The sequence below is a fragment of the Arachis stenosperma genome, chromosome 1, assembly GCF_014773155.1.
Source record: "Arachis stenosperma cultivar V10309 chromosome 1, arast.V10309.gnm1.PFL2, whole genome shotgun sequence".
Lineage (NCBI taxonomy): Eukaryota > Viridiplantae > Streptophyta > Magnoliopsida > Fabales > Fabaceae > Arachis > Arachis stenosperma.
Genome location: NC_080377.1, coordinates 19,365,783 through 19,383,792, shown reverse-complemented (window position 1 = coordinate 19,383,792; position 18,010 = coordinate 19,365,783). Strand labels below are relative to the sequence as shown.

At 38.0% G+C, this 18,010-nt stretch overlaps 1 non-coding gene across 1 annotated transcript; it reads right to left on the bottom strand.

Moving 5' to 3' along the window:
• Window positions 1-6,837: 6,837 nt before the first annotated feature.
• Window positions 6,838-6,945, bottom strand: LOC130948584 (small nucleolar RNA R71). Its single transcript, XR_009073102.1, has one exon. It is a non-coding gene; the product is annotated as a small nucleolar RNA R71 (small nucleolar RNA).
• Window positions 6,946-18,010: the final 11,065 nt, after the last annotated feature.

Here is an 18,010-nt window from a genome sequence, read left to right as displayed (position 1 = left end):
TTATTTTGTAAAGTGTAATGTTTTATTATTCAACATTTTTTTATATAATGTTTTTAATCCCATTTAAAAATTATAAAATAAGAAATCACAATTTACAAAATAATTGAAAAAAATAGAAAGATCCATCTATTAGTTATATTTGTCCTAAAAGTAGTATTATCAAACCGAGCTCGACTTGATCGGTTGGACGGTCATTCGGATCTTAAACCAGGTCGAGCCATCAATTAGACCAGACATGCAGATGCAATAGACCAACTTTGACCTGCTTCAACCTGGCTGGTTTTTAAAATTCGGACCGGATCAAGGTTTGTGTTTTTTGTTAATCTTTCTCCAAACTCAAAAAATAATGTTGCGTTTTGCTATTTACCCTGTAAGTCAAACGGTTCCTCCCTCCCTCCCGGCCTCATCCTCCCCCAATTTCTCAATCTCTTCGACTGAGTCTCACTTCCCTCCTTATTCCAGTCTCTCGTCATCCTTTGGTTCATCACTGTCATCGTCAGAGGTGTGGGCATCTGTTTCTTCTTTTTTTTCTGTCTTCATCCACTCGTACTTCTTACCTTTGTCTCACCATCTGTCGCCTCTGCATATCCTGGTTTGTTGTGACCATCCTTTCCTCTGCCGTCGTCGTGCTTGGGCTGGTTGTCTGCCTCTCCTACTCCTCTGTTAGAAAGCTTTGGGTCCTGTGTATTGTGGTCAATCCGGTGAGCATTTTTTCTTTCTTTAGTATTTTTTTGAGTAAACACCCAACCCGGTCCCTATCCATTTCAAAATAGGACAAGGCAATCCCTCACCAAAAAATTAACCCACGCCGGTCCCTGTCTATGCATAAAATAACTCATCGCGCCCCCTCCCGTATATCCCCCGTCCATAGTTGACTAAAAAGTCTGATGTGGCACTTACCGGCGCTGATTTAGCAGTTAGTCCAAAGTTAAGTGCCAACCTGGATTAGGGTAAATGGACAGGGGTCGATTTGTCCCCCCTGTCACATTCATAAACGACATCGTTTCTAGGTTAAGAAGGAGCAAAAGTTTACTTCATCTTTTCGTTCCCCAACCTCTGCACAAAGTATTCATAGTCTAAACAATAAGGAAACCCTAGGGGACCATGGTTGGAAGTGGAGAACGTTGCACATCCTCTAACCTACGAGATGGTGATAGTTGGAGTTATAGCATGAACTCTAATGAGAGTATTGTAGGTAAAAGGAAGAAGAGATGGGTCTCCCCAAAATGCTGTTGCGGGTCTGATGCTGTTATGTTCATGTCTGGGACCAAAAATAATCCGGATAGGTTATTCTTACGTTGCCCTAAATTCAAGGTATGTACAAGGAAAATTTTGTGTTGAATGTGTTCGATTCTATACTTAGTTCCAGGTCTGTTCATGGTTTTAACCTTTTTGAATTTGTCTATATGTAGACTGCAGAAGGATATTGCTTGCTTTTTGTATGGCTATATGATTATGTAGAATGAGCATGTTTCGAAGACAATATCAAAGGGGGTATTGTCGCAGAATCATCATCGATTTGAAGGCCTTAGTGATACGGTGGATGACAAAGTGGAAGAGCTAGAAATTAGGTTGATTGGATTAGAAAATCAATTGGGAAAGAGCAGAAAAAAATGGGTGAAACTAGATGCTTGGGGTTAGGTTGTAGTATTTTTGCATTTTTGATTGGTATTATGGTTGCCTGTTTATTTAGAACAACTATGTATGCAACCTAATGAATAATTTTAGGGTATCTAAGAACTGTGTGGCAAGATAAGATTGGATATGTAAACATTGTGGATGTAAGTTATATGAATATGAATTATTATAATGACTATTTAAAGTTTGTTTCCTGAACTTAATGCAAATTAGAGCAGCAAATATTTGTGCATGTAACATAGATTGAAGTAAACCTTGTAAAGCATAGAAATTCATACCATTATATTCATATTGTCAAGAAACATGTAATTCAGATATTCACAATGATAATATCATTGCAGAGACAACATGGCCCTAATCAAAACTTACACATTTGTAAATACCAAAAATACCAAAAGAACAGCAAGACATTTGTTGACATAATTGTATCCTTCAAACTAAAGTCTCAAATACCAAAATAACAGTATCACATATCTAAATCCCTATTATAAGTGTCACCCATGCTTAGGAGGCCTGAGTCCTGGAGGCTTGTAGCCGTGTGTTGGGTCAAATTTCAAAAGTCATGATGTAGTAGTTGAATTTGCAGCTGCCATTGTCTCTTCAGAAATCGCATCATGACTAGTTCCTGGAGTAGTCTTCCCAACTATTGAGTCATTTGATTGGAGCTGTGAGGCATCAGGTTTGGCGCTTGGGAAGGTTGAGATTTGAACCATAAGGTTGGCCCCGGTGCTGGTATGGGTGGAGGCACGAATCATGGAGCTGGAGGCCTAACAATATGCTGCTTCTCCCTAAAGGTTGTAGGGTTGTCATTGGAGTTTTCTCCTGCAGCCTGTAACAATGTAAGTTTAACAGTTATATGAATGAAAACTGTAAGGGATTGAGATCTAATAATTTCTTGGATGAAACAGGATTTGTTTTTTTAAACAACAGGAAAAAAGTACCTTCTCAGCTGGTGGTGTGATGCATCCATATTTGATGATAAATTTTGGATTGATTTGAGTGGATTTCATCATATAAACCCACATTTATTCACCTATATAGCATACTTTTGTGTTTTCTCTCTAAATTGAGCTTAATTGTGAAAACATGCATTTTTTGTGCCTAAATTGAGCAATTTAATCTCACTTTTATTCCATTCGATGCCGTGATATGTTTGTTGAGTGATTTCAGGTCAAAGAGGTAAGAATGGATATGTAAAAGTGGAAGGAAACATGTACAAAGGGAGAAAACATGAAGAAAACAAGGAGAAAGCACACAGCCATGCGTGCATGTGCACAAGCATGCGTGCGTACGCACGAAAAAGAATTTAGCATGTGTGCGTGCATAATAAGCGGATAATTTATACGCTTTTTGGCATTGTTTTTAGGTAGTTTCTAGTATATTTTAGTCACTTTTTAGTATATTTTTATTAGTTTTTATGCAAAATTCATATTTCTGGACTTTACTATGAGTTTTTGTGTTTTTCTGTGATTTCAGGTATTTTCTGGCTGAAATTGAGGGACCTGAGCAAAAATCTGATTCAGAGGCTGAGAAAGGACTGCAGATGTTGTTGGATTCTGACCCTCCTGCACTCGAAGTGCGTTTTCTGGAGTTACAGAAGCCCAATAAGCGCGCTCTAAATTGCGTTGGAAAGTAGACATCTTGGGCTTTCCAGCAATGTATAATATTTCATACTTTTCCCGAGATTTGATGGCCCAAACTAGCGTCCAAACTCTCACCAGAGACCCCTTTCTGGCGTAAAACACCAGAACTGGCACCAGAACTGGAGTTAAACGCCCAAACTGGCACCCAAGCTGGCGTTTAACTCTAAGGATGGCCTATGCATGTGAAAGCTTCAAAGCTCAGCCCAAGCACACACCAAATGGGCCCCGGAAGTGGATTTCTGCACTATCTGCACTTAGTTACTCATTTTCTGTAAACTTAGTTTACTAGTTTAGTATAAATAGCACTTTCTACTATTGTATTCGATGTCTTTGACCTTTTAGGAGTTCTTCGAACCTTTTTTGGAGGCTGCCCGTTCGGCCATGCCTAGACCATTTTGTTCTTATGTATTTTCAACGGTGGAGTTTCTACACCTCATAGATTAAGGCGAGGAGCTCTGCTATTCTTCATGAATTAATGCAAGTACTACTATTTTTCATTCAATTCACGCCTACTTCTTCTCCAAGATATACTCTTGTACTTAATTCAATTAAGTCAGACTGAAAGGGTGACCCGTGACAATCACCTTCTATCTTTAGTACTCGCTTAGCCAAGATCCGCGTGCCTGACAACCACAAAGCGGTCTACATGATGTTCAATGTAGTCATTGGACGACAGCTGGAGTATATTCTCTTGGGTCTCTAATCAACAATTCACATCGACTCTCCTGACAATAGAGCATCTGAATATGAGATTAGGATTCGTGGTATAGGCTAGAACACTAAACAGCATTCCTGAGATCCGGAAAGTCTAAACCTTGTCTATGGTATTCCAAATAGGATCTGGGAAGGGATGACTGTGAGAAGCTTCAAACTAGCAAATGTTGGGCGCAGTGACAGTGTGCAAAAGAATCAATGGATCTTATTCTGACGCTAGTGAGAACCGACAGATGATTTGCCCTACAGTAGCTGTGCCTGGTATTTTTCATCCGAGGCGAGAAATCCGACAATTGATTAGCCGTACAGAGACCGTAGCCGGACCATTTTCACTGAGAGGATCATACAGCTTGCCATGGAAGGGAAGACACATGATTGGATGAAGACAATAGGAAAACAGAAGTTCAGGAGCAACAAAGCATCTCCACACGCTTATCTGAAATTCACACCAATGAATTACATAAGTATATATATATATGTTATTTTCCGTTTTATTTATCTTTTAATTATCAAAACCTCATAACCATTTGAATCCGCTTGACTGAGATTTACAAGATGACCATAGCTTGCTTCAAGTCGACAATCTCCGTGGGATCGACCCTTACTCACGTAAGGAATTACTTGGACGACCCAATGCACTTGCTGGTTAGTTGCGCGGAGTTGTGAAAAGTGTGATCATAATTTCGTGCACCAAGTTTTTCGCGCCGTTGCCGGGGATTGTTCGAGTTTGGACAACTGACGGTTCATCTTGTTGCTTAGATTGGGTAATTTTAGTTTTATTTTCAAAAAATACAAAAAATTTAATAAAATCATAAAAACAAAAAAAATTGTGTTTCTTGTTTGAGTCTAGTGTCAAATCCTAAGTTTGGTGTCAATTGCATGTTTTCAAATTTTCTCAAGTTTTCGAAAAAAAATTCATGTATTGTGTTCTTCATTGATCTTCAAGTTGTTCTTGATGATTTTCCTTGTTCTGATCTTTAAATTCTCCTGTTTTATGTCTTTTCCTGTTTTTCATATGCATTTTCAAATCCATAGTGTCTAAACATTAAAAATTTCTAAGTTTGGTGTCTTGCATATCTTTCTTTTCTTAAAAATTTTCAAAAATATGTCCTTGATGTTCATCATGATCTTCAAAGTGTTCTTGGTGTTCATCTTGATATTCAAAGTGTCCTTGCATGCATTACTTGTTTTAATCTTGCATTTTTATGTTTTATTTCGTTTTGTTGTTTTTCTCTCTCTTTATTAAAAATTCAAAAATAAAAATATCTCTTTTCAAGTAAATAATACAGAGAAATGAAGACTCAGAACATATAGTAGAGGAATCACAGAGAAAAAGTTGGGCGTTTAGAAAAACACCCAGTAAGGAAGGAATTCTGGTGTGGGCGTTAAACGCCCAAAGAGGTAGCATTCTGGCGTTAAACGCCAGAATGGATAGCATCCTGGGCGTTTAACGCCAGGATGACACAGAGGAGGTAATTTCGTTTCAAACTCAAATTTTTTTTAAATTTTCATGTTTTAAATCATAATTTTAAATTCTTATCTTTCCACATTTTCAAAAATCCTTGCTAACAATTAATGTTTTGATTCAAAAATTCAAGTTTGTTACTTTCTTGTTAAGAAAGGTTCAATCTTTGAATTCTAGAATCATATCTTTTAGTTTTTTGTTAGTCAAGTCATCAATTTTAAAAATCAAATCTTTTTAATTCCCTTTTTAATTTTCTTTTCAACCATATTTTTTTTTTAAAAAAAATCAAATCCTTTTCAACCATATCTTTTCAATCATATCTTTTTAAAAATCAAATTTTCTTCAATCATATCTTTTCAATCATATCTTTTTAAAATCATATCTTTTTCAATCAAATCTTTTTCAATCATATCTTTTTAAATTTTGATTTCAAAATCTTTTCCTAACTTCTTATCTTTTCAAAGTTATTTTCAAATCTTTTTCAACTAATTACTATTTCTTATCTTTTTCAAAACCCCCTAACCACTTTTCCACTTCCAATTTTCGAAAATCACTAACACCTTTTTCAAAAATCTTTGTAATTAACTAATTGTTTTAAATTCTAATTTTATGTTATTTCTTTTAAAATTTTCGAAAACTCTTTTTCTCTCATCTCTTTCTATTTATTTTATTTAATTGCTAACATTCCTCCTCCACTCATCTAAAAAATTTTTTAACTCACCTCCTCTCTCTTCTCATTCTTCTACTCATTTTCCTTTGACACATCAAGGAATCTCTATACTGTGACATAGAGGATTCCATTACTCCCTTTTGTTATCTTTTTTTTTCATATGAGCAGAAACAGGGATAAAAACATTCTTGTTGAAGCTGATCCTGAACCTGAAAGGACTCTGAAGAATGAAGAAGCTAAGAGAAGCTAAAGCACAACACTCCGGAGAGGACCTTACAGAGAATTTCGAAAAAGAAGCAGACATGGCAGCCGAACCCAACAACAATGCTAGAGATGCAAGGAAGATGCTTGGTGACTATACTGTACTAACTTCCAACTTTTATGGAAGAAGCATCTCAATTCCTGCCATTGGAGCAAACAACTTTGAGCTTAAGTCTCAATTAGTTTCTCTAATGCAGCAGAATTGTAAGTTTTATGGAATTTCATCAGAAGATCCTCATCAATTCTTAGCTAAATTCTTGCAAATATGTAATACTGTTAAGACCAATGGGGTTAATCCCGAGGTCTACAGACTTACGCTTTTCCCCTTTGCTATAAGAGACAGAGCTAGAACATGGTTGGACTCACAATCTAGAGAAAGCCTGAACTCTTAGGACAAGTTGGTCAATACTTTCTTGACCAAATTCTTTCCACCTCAAAAGATGAGCAAGCTTAGAGTGGAAGTCCAAACCTTCAAATAGAAGGAAGGTGAATCCCTCTATGAAGCTTGGGAAAGATACAAGCAATTAACCAAAAGGTGTCCTTCTGACATGCTTCCAGAATGGAGCATCATATGTATATTCTATGTGGGTCTGTTTGAATTGTCTAAGATATCATTGGACCATTCTGCTGGTGAATCCCTTCATCTGAAAACCCATGCAGAAGCCCAGAAACTCATTGAGATGGTTGTAAATAACCAGTTCATGTACACTTCTGAAAGAAATCCTGTGAATAATGGGATGACTCAGAAGAAAGGAGTTTTTGAGATCGATACTCTGAATGCTATATTGGCTCAGAACAAAATATTGACTCAGCAAGTCAATATGATTTCTCAGAATCTGACTGGATTGTAAGCTGCATCTGACAGTGCTAAAGAAGCCTCCTCTGAAGGAGAAGCTTATGCCCCTGAGAATCCTACAATGGAAGATGTGAATTACATGGGAGAATCCTTTGGAAACACCTATAATTTTTCATGGAGAAATTATCCAAATTTCTCATGGAAGGATCAACAGAAGCCTTAACAAGGCTTCAATAATAATAATAGTGAGAGAAATAGGTTTGGCAATAGCAAGCCTTTTCCATCATTTTCTCAGCAACAGACAGAGAATTCTGAGCAGAGCCTCTCTAGCTTAGCAAACATAGTCTCTGATCTATCTAAAACCACTCTCAGTTTTATGAATGAAACAAGGTCCTCCATAAGAAATTTGGAGTGACAAGTGGATTAGCTGAGTAAAAGAGTTACTAAAACTCCTCCTAGTACTCTCCCAAGCAATACAGAAGAGAATCCCAAAAGAGAGTGCAAGGCCATAACCACATCCAAAGTGGCCGAACCTAGAGAGAATGAAAAGGCAGTGATTCCCAGTGAGGAAGACCTCAAGGGACGTCTACTGACCAATAAGGAGTTTCCTATTGAGGAACCAAAGGAATCTGAGGCTCATACATAGACCATAGAGATTTCACTGAACTTACTGTTTCCATTCATGAGCTCTGATGAATATTCTTCCTCTGAAGAGGGTGAAGACATTGTTGAAGAGCAAGCTGCTCAGTATCTGGGAGCAATCATGAAGTTGTATTCCAAGTTATTTGGTAATGAAACTTGGGAGGAGGAACCTCCATTGCTCATCAATGAACTGAATACATGGATTCAGCAGACATTGCCTCAAAAGAAACTGGATCCCGGAAAGTTCTTAATACCTTGCACCATAGGCACCATGACCTTTGAAAAGGCTCTGTGTGACCTGGGGTCAGGTATCAACCTCATGCCACTCTCTGTAATGGAGAAACTAGGGATCTTTGAGGTACAAGCTACAAGAATCTCACTAGATGGCAGACAAATCAATGAAACAGGCTTATGAACTTGTAGAGAATATCTTAGTGAAGGTTAAAGGCCTTTACATCCCTGCTGATTTCATAATCCTAAACACTGGGAAGGATGAGGATGAATCCATCATCCTTGGAAGATCCTTCCTATCCACAGTAAAAGCTGTGATTGATGTGGACAGAGGAGAGTTAGTCCTGCAACTGAATGAGGACTACCTTATGTTCAAGGCTGAAGGATCTTCCTCTGTAACCATGGAAAGGAAGTATGAAAAACTTCTCTCAATACAGAGTCAAGCAGAGCCCCCATACTCAAACTCTAAGTTTGGTGTTGGGAGGCCACAATCATGCTCTGAGCATTTATGAAGCTCTGTAAGAGCTCACTGTCAAGCTATTGACATTAAAGAAACGCTTATTGGGAGGCAACCTAATGTTATTTATCTATATTAATTACTCTTTTATTTTATTTTCCATTGTTATTATATGTCTTCTTTAGGTTGATGATCATGTGAAGTCACAAAAATAGCTGCAGAATTAAAGCAGGAATAAAAAACAGCATAAAAAACAGCACACCCTGGAGGACGAGCTTACTGGCGTTCAAACACTAGTAAGGCTAGCAAAGTGGGCGTTTAACGCCCAGTCTGGCACCATTATGGGCGTTAAATGCCAGAAATGGCACACAGACTGGCGTTTAACGCCAGAAAAGGGTGTCTGGTGTCTGGCTGGCGTTAAATGCTAGTAAGGGTAGCAGAATGAGCGTTTAACGTCTAGTCTGGCAGCATTATAGGCGTTAAACACCAGAACTGATAGCCAGACTGGCGTTTAACGTCAGAAATGGGCAGCAGCCTGGTGTTCAACGCCAAAAATGCCACACAGAGGGTGTTTAAATGCCAGAAAGGTGCAGGGATGAGAAATCCTTGACACCTCAGGATTTGTGGACCCTACAGGATCCCTACCTACTATAACTCACTCTCTCCCTTCTTCACACTCTTCCATAACACTCTTCCCCAAACACCATTCACCTATCAAATCCTACCCTCTTTCCCATAATCTCTTCACAACTCACATCCATCCACTATTTCCCAAAATAAACCCCACCTACCTCACCATTCAAATTCAAAACCATTCCCCTCCCAAACCTACCCCTTCTCACACGAATTCCCTATCTCCCTTACCCTATAAATAACCCTTATCACTCTTTCACTTTCACACATTATAACCACCTAAAACCTCCCTTGGCCGAACCACTCACCCCCTCTATCTCCTCCTCCTTTTTTTATTCTTTTGCTCAAGGACAAGCAAACCTTTTAAGTTTGGTATGGAAAAAAAGCATTGCTTTTTTTTTCCATAACCATTAATGGCACCTAAGGCCGGAGAAACCTCTAGAAAGAGGAAAGAAAAGGCAGTTGCTTCCAACTTTGAGTCATGGGAGATAGAGAGATTTATCTCAAAAGCCCATCACTAAAAAGAGGATAGAGCAAACAAGAGAGCCCACTCATGGAACTCAACAAAAGCATGAGGAGATTCCTCACCAAGAAATTCTTGAGATGCCTCAAGGGATGCATTTTCCTCCACAAAATTATTGGGAGCAACTCAACACCTCTTTAGAAGATTTGAGTTCTGGTGTGCGAAATTGTGATCACTACTTTTCACAACTCAAATAATCCCTAGTAATGGCCCCAAAGACTTGGTGCTCAATACCATGGCATAAACACAACTTTGCACAACTAACCAGCAAGTGCACTGGGTCGTCCAAGTAATAAACCTTACGCGAGTAAGGGTCGATCCCACGGAGATTGTTGGTATGAAGCAAGCTATGGTCACCTTGTAAATCTTAGTCAGGCAGACTCAAATGGGTATAGATGATGAATAAAACATAAAGATAAAGATAGAGATACTTATGTATATCATTGGTGAGAGCTTCAGATAAGCGTATGAAGATGCTTTCCCTTCCGTCTCTCTGCTTTCTTACTGTCTTCATCCAATCCTTCTTACTCCTTTCCATGGCAAGCTTATGCAAGGGTTTCACCGTTGTCGATGGCTACCTCCCATCCTCTCAGTGGAAATGTTCAACGCACCCTGTCACGGCACGGCTATCCATCTGTCGGTTCTCGGTCAGGCCAGAATAGAATCCATTGATTCTTTTGCATCTGTCACTAACGCCCCGCCTGCTAGGAGTTTGAAGCACGTCACAGTCATTCAATCATTGAATCCTACTCAGAATACCACAGACAAGGTTAGACCTTCTGGATTCTCTTGAATGCTGCCATCAGTTCTTGCCTATACCACGAAGACTCTGATCTCACAGAATGGCTGGCTCGTTTGTCAGGCGAGCACTCGGTTGTCAGGCGATCAACCATGCATCGTGTATCATGAATCCAAGAGATAAACACTAGAGCCTTGTTTGCTTGTAGAACAGAAGTGGTTGTCAGTCACTTTGTTCATAAGTGAGAATGATGATGAGTGTCACGGATCATCACATTCATCAAGTTGAAGAACAAGTGATATCTTGGACAAAGAACAAGCGGAATTGAATAGAAGAACAATAGTAATTGCATTAATACTCGAGGTACAGCAGAGCTCCACACCTTAATCTATGGTGTGTAGAAACTCCACCGTTGAAAATACATAAGAACAAGGTCTAGGCATGGCCGAATGGCCAGCCTCCCAAATGGTCTAAAGATCTAAAGAAAAAGGTTCCAAAGATCAGAAGCTTAAAATACAATAGTAAAAGGTCCTACTTATAGAGAACTAGTAGCCTAAGGTGTACAAAGATGAGTAAATGATATAAAAATCCACTTCCGGGCCCACTTGGTGTGTGCTTGGGCTGAGCAATGAAGCATTTTTCGTGTAGAGACTCTTCTTGGAGTTAAACACCAGCTTTTGTGCCAGTTTGGGTGTTTAACTCCCATTTTGGTGCCAGTTCCGGCGTTTAACGCTGGGATTTCTGAGGGTGACTTTGAACGCCAGTTTGGGCCATCAAATCTTGGGCAAAGTATGGACTATCATATATTGCTGGAAAGCCCAGGATGTCTACTTTCCAACGCCGTTGAGAGCGCGCCAATTGGGCTTCTGTAGCTCCAGAAAATCCACTTCGAGTGCAGGGAGGTCAGAATCCAACAGCATCTGCAGTCCTTTTCAGTCTCTGAATCAGATTTTTGCTCAGGTCCCTCAATTTCAGCCAGAAAATACCTGAAATCACAGAAAAACACACAAACTCATAGTAAAGTCCAGAAAAGTGAATTTTAACTAAAAACTAATAAAAATATACTAAGAACTCAACTAAAACTACCAAAATCATACTAAAAATAATGCCAAAAAGCGTACAAATTATCCGCTCATCAAGTTCCAACATGGAGCAACTAAGGATGGAGCACCAAGAGCACTCCATTATCCTCCATGAAATTAGAGAGGAGCAACAAAGGCAAGGAAGAGATATTGAGGAGCTAAAGCACTCCATAAGATCTTCAAAAGGAAGAACTAGCCGCTATCACTAAGGTGGACCCGTTCTTTAATTTCGTTGTTATTTGTTTTTCTATTTTTTGATTTTTATGCTTTATGTTTTGTCTATGTTTGTGTCTTTATTACATGATAATTAGTGTCTAGTGTCTATGCCTTGAAGCTATGAATGTCCCATGAATCCTTCACCTTTCTTAAATGAAAAATGTTTCTAATTGCAAAAGAACATGAAGTACATGAATTTCAAATTCTATCTTGAAATTAGTTTAATTATTTTGATGTGGTGGCAATACTCTTTGTTTTCTGAATGAATGCTTGAACAGTGCATATTTTTTATAGTGAAGTTTATGAATATTAAAATTGTTGGCTCTTGAAAGAATGATGAAAAAAGAGAAATGTTATTGATAATCAGAAAAATCATAAAATTTATTCTTGAAGTAAGAAAAAGCAGTGAAAAATACAAAGCTTGTGAAAAAAAATATAGGCAAAAAAAAGAGAAAGAAAAAGAAAAAAAAGTAAGCAGAAAAAGCCAATAGCTCTTTAAACCAAAAGGAAAGAGCAAAAAGCCAGTAACCCTTTAAACTAAAAGGCAAGGGTAAAGAGGATCCAAGGCTTTGAGCATTAGTGGATAGGAGGGCCCAGAGAAATAAAATCATGGCCTAAGCGGCTAAATCAAGTTGTCCCTAACCATGTGCTTGTGTCATGAAGGTCCAAGTGAAAAGCTTGAGACTGAGTGGTTAAAGTCGTGATCCAAAGCAAAAAGAGTGTGCTTAAGAATTCTAGACACCTCTAACTGGGGACTCTAGCAAAGCTGAGTCACAATCTAAAAAGGTTCACCCAGTTATGTGTCTGTGACATTTATGTATCCGGTGGTAATACTGAAAAATAAGATGCTTAAGGTCATGGCCAAGACTCATAAGTAGCTGTGTTCAAGAATTAACAAACTGAACTAGGAGAATAAGTAACACTATCTTAATTCTGAGTTCCTATAGATGCCAATCATTCTGAATTTCAAAGGATAAAGTGAGATGCCAAAACTGTTCAGAAGCAAAAAGCTACAAGTCCCGCTCATCTAATTAGAACTAAGCTTCATTGATATTTTGGGATTTATTGTATATTCTCTTTTTTATCCTATTTTGTTTTCAGTTGCTTGGGGACAAGCAACAATTTAAGTTTGGTGTTGTGATGAGCGGATAATTTATACGCTTTTTGGCATTGTTTTTAGGTAGTTTCAAGTATGTTTTAGTCACTTTTTAGTATATTTTTATTAGTTTTTATGCAAAATTCACATTTTTTGACTTTACTATGAGTTTGTATGTTTTTCTGTGATTTCATGTATTTTTTGGCTGAAATTGAGGGACCTGAGCAAAAATTTGATTCAGAGGCTGAGAAAGGACTGCAGATGTTGTTGGATTCTGACCCTCCTGCACTCAAAGTAGATTTTATGGAGCTACAGAAGTTCAATTGGCGTGCTCTCAATTGTGTTGGAAAGTAGACATCTTGGGCTTTCTAGAAATATATAATAGTCCATACTTTTCCCGAGATTTGATGGGCCAAACTGGCGTCCAAACGCCCATCAGATACCATTTTCTGGCGTAAAACGCCAGAACTGGCACTAAAACTAGAGTTAAACGCCCAAACCGGCACCCAAGCTGGCGTTTAACTCCAAGGATGGCCTATGCACGTGAAAGCTTCAAAGCTCAGCCCAAGCACACACCAAGTAGGCCCCGAAAGTGGATTTCTGCACTATCTGCACTTAGTTACTCATTTTCTGTAAACCTAGTTTACTAGTTTAGTATAAATAGCACTTTCTACTATTGTATTCGATGTCTTTAAACTTTTGGAAGTTCTTTGAACCTTTTTTGGAGGCTGGCCATTCAGCCATGCCTAGACCATTTTGTTCTTATGTATTTTCAACGGTGGAGTTTCTACACCTCATAGATTAAGGCGAGGAGCTCTGCTGTTCTTCATGAATTAATGCAAGTACTACTGTTTTTCATTCAATTCACACCTACTTCTTCTCCAAGATATACTCTTGTACTTAATTCAATTAAGTCAGACTGAAGGGGTAACCCGTGACAATCACCTTCTATCTTCAGTACTCGCTTAGCCAAGATCCGCGTGTCTGACAACCACAAAGCGGTATACATGATGTTCAACATAGTCATTGGACGACAGCCAGAGTATATTCTCTTGGGTCTCTAATCAACGATTCACATCGTCTCTCTTGAAAACAGAGCATCTGAATATGAGATTAGGATCTTCGTGGTATAGGATAGAACACTAAACAGCATTCTTGAGATCCGAAAAGTCTAAACCTTGTGTATGGTATTCCGAATAGGATCTGGGAAGGGATGACTGTGAGGAGCTTCAAACTCACGAATGTTGGGCGTAGTGATAGTGTGCAAAAGAATCAATGGATCTTATTCCGACGCTAGTGAGAACCGACAAATGATTTGTCCTGCGGTAGCTGTGCCTGGTATTTTTCATCCGAGACGAGAAATCCAATAGTTGATTAGATATACAAAGACCGTAGCCGGACCATTTTCACTAAGAGGATCATACAGCTTGCCATGGAAGGGAGGACGCATGATTGGATGAAGACAATAGGAAAACAGAGGTTCAGGAGCAACAAAACATCTCCACACGCTTATCTGAAATTCACACCAATGAATTACATAAGTATATCTATGTTATTTTTCATTTTATTTATCTTTTAATTATCAAAACCTCATAACCATTTGAATCCGCCTGACTGAGATTTACAAGATGACCATAGCTTATTTCAAGCCGACAATCTCCGTGGGATCGACCCTTACTCACGTAAGGTATTATTTGGATGACCTAGTGCACTTGCTGGTTAGTTGTGCGGAGTTGTGAAAAGTGTGATCACAATTTCGTGCACCAGTGCACACAAGCACCTGTGCGTACGCACAGAAGAACATTCAGCGAAGTGTGCGTACGCACAGGTACCAGCGTATGCCTCCATTAAAAAGTCACGTGCTGCACGGTTTTGGGGGTCTCTAGGCCTATTTCTGAAGTGCTGAAGGCTGGTTTGAGAGGCTATATTAAAGGCATGTCAACACATAACAAAGGGGAGCCATCTTAGAATCGGAAAACACATAGTAGGAGTAGGAGTAGGGTAGTATAAAAAATTCTCTCTTAGGGTTTTAATTAGGGTTTGTAGAATTTTACACTTTAAGTTTGATTTTGGATTCTAGCAATTTTCATTGTAAGTATTTCGTTCATTTTCCTTTTATTGCACTATTTGTTCTACACTTTCATATATTTTACTTTCTTTTGTTGATATATATATAGTTTTGCAATTTTGATTTCTAGTTGGTTAATTTGATGTTTGATGCTTATTTTATGTTTGTTTGAGTTGCCTTTATTGATTTTGATCATTTATGGTTCATAGTTTTTATCATTTTCCCAATTTTCCCATGTTTTATGTTTATGCCCACTATATGTTTGATGAAATGTCAATTTTGATTATGGGGTAATTTTCACCCCTTGACTTGGGAAAAATGAGTTTATGGATTACTAGAGCTATAATGTCCAACATTTAGTGATAATTCTTGGGTTGTTAGTTGTAATTGTTTCCACTAACGCTAGTTTTTTACCAATTAATTTGGTAAGTTAACTAGGATTTGTGGATTAATAACAATTATACTCACTTGACTTATCCTTCAATGTTAAGAGTTGACTTAGTGAGATTAATCCATCATAATTATCATAGTTATGGTTATGGCAAAGAAGGGATTCCATAACTCATCTCAAGTCAAGGTTTCATTTATGTTTTGAACCATTTTTCCATCACTTTATAGCATTACTTGTTTATGTTACATACTTAGTTCTTTCATTCCTTTATTAGTTTATTAATTGTAATTTTTTTCTTGTTCTTTAATTCCTTTATTTTGTTTGCTTTCATCACTGAAAACACCCCTTTGATTCTCACAACCAAAATTATACGCACTCTTTGGCATTCGTTCCTTGGGAGAACGACCCGGGAGTCGAAATACTCTCGGTTTATATTTGATTTGAATTATGACATCTTTAGGATTATAATTTGATTGATGATCAATGGTTGGGTTTGGACTATACTTGCAACGAAAATCTATTTTGTGAAAAATCCGAAACCACGTTTGGTCTTCTATCATAGTGGAGATTGTGAAACTGAAATTTCTTCTCTCTGATTTTTTGGTAGTTTCTTCTTAGTTTTTCTGGCTTTGCTTTGTGACAAAATTCAATATATTATAGAAAGCAAGTAGCAAAAGACAATTCTCAAACACAGCCATTGTACATAACACAGCCATTCTCAAGCAAGCAACATATAAACCTAATTAGTACATAACACAGCCATTGTACCTCAATTCTCAAACATAGAGTAAAGAAGTATTGTTTAGGACAAGTCAATTCTTAAAGCTAACACATTGTACCTGATTAGTGTTTGGGGCTGGAGCAGTGTTTGTTGCTAGATCAGTTGATGATTTGTGAATTGTTGTCTTCTTCTGTGCTCGTCTCTCCTTTTTAGTCATAGGCTTCCAGTTGGGATCTTGTGCTGCATTTGGACATGTCTTGTAGTAATGGCCCATTTGGCCACACTTAGAGCAAGTAACAACGAATGTCTTCTTTGCCTTGGTGGTGCTCATCTCTTTCTCAACTGGATCGGCTCTTCTCTTCATCTTAGGTTTATGAGCAGCTCTCTTGATAGTGGGAGGCAGTGGCCTTGGTGCATTGGTAGGTGTCCAGTACTCTTCACTATTGACTGGTTTAATGCAATGTTAATAAGTTGCTCTGATGGTTTCCATAGTTAGCCACTTATGCATGAAATCCTCAGCCTTAAGACCCATTTTAGCTAGTGCTGCAACGACATGTCTACAAGGTATTCCTATGTACAATAACGAATTGATGCAGAATCAGAAAAAGATATGGACAGAGAGTGATAAACCAAAAATTATAACAACTAAATAATTATCCAATAACTATATAACTAGACTTACTAGTCAACTGCCATACATTGCATGTACATGTCCTCTTGTGAAGATTCACACCCACTTTATGGTTTTGGGAATGAACCTCAAAGAGGACTCTTTCCGAATCACCAGCCCATATAGATCTCTATTTATGACTCTTAGGCTTGATAAATTGATCCAACTTCTTATGTTGGACTGGTGCAAGTGGTCCAATATGAGCCTCCAACTTCTTCTTGTGCGTTGCCATCTTTCTCATTATGTAGCACCACAGCCCTTCACACATGGTTAGAATAGGCTTTTCCCTATGCTCCACAATCTTTGCATCCCATACTTCTTACATATTATTAGTTATGTTGTCCACTTTTGGCCCATGACTAAAGTACGGCTTACACCATACAGTTGGCTCAAATTTTTACATATACTCCCATGCTGGTGCACTTACTCGCTTTAACTTCTCCATCGTAGCAACTAATTCGATGTGTGTGGTGCACCTTGCATATTCCCAAACCAATTGCTTCATCTTTTCATCTTTGATGTGCTTGATGAAGTTCTTCCAGATATGTAGTACACAATTCATGTGGTGAGCTCTCGGAAATATCTCCTTAAAGGCTAATGCCAACCCCTGTATCAGTCCAAGGACATAATATGATTAGAAAATTATAATTAGTAATGATCCACACTTCAAATGCTAAGACTCAAATTAAAGTAACTCAAATTAAATACAATATCTAATCAAGGAGCTGCCATACAACATATTTAATTATCAATTGATTATGAATGAAACAGAGTCTTAGCTAACATAAAAATTAATTTATCAACTAATAAACTGAAAAATAAAAAAAGTTTTATCTTAATGGAACATAGTAACTAACCAAAACAGAGCGCAGAATTATATATAATTATGATCAAATCCATAGTAGATTAGTACAAGTCTATAATACACAACAGAGTACATCATACATAAGTATTCAACACAAGTAACTAATTAGCAGGGTTTAGAGTTGACCTTTTGTTGATCGGAGATAAAATTCAGTCCCAACTCAGTGCAATCCCCTAAATCCTGCTTCAGTATTGACAAAAACCAGCCCCAGGTGTCTTTACATTCGTTCGGAACCACAGCATACGCAATGACAAAAAAGTGGTTGTTGGCATCTTGCCCCACTGCAAATAATAGCTGTCCACCATAGTAACCTTTGAGGAAGCACTTGTCCAACCCGATTAGAGGCTGATGTGAGCGGAAATTGGTGAATTAAAAATTATTAAAATGGTTGCGTTGTAAGTATAGTTCTTAACTCACCAAAATCTGCCCATCAATTTAAAATGTGTCACAGAAAATTTAAATTAAAAATTACTGGGAGTATGAATCCCA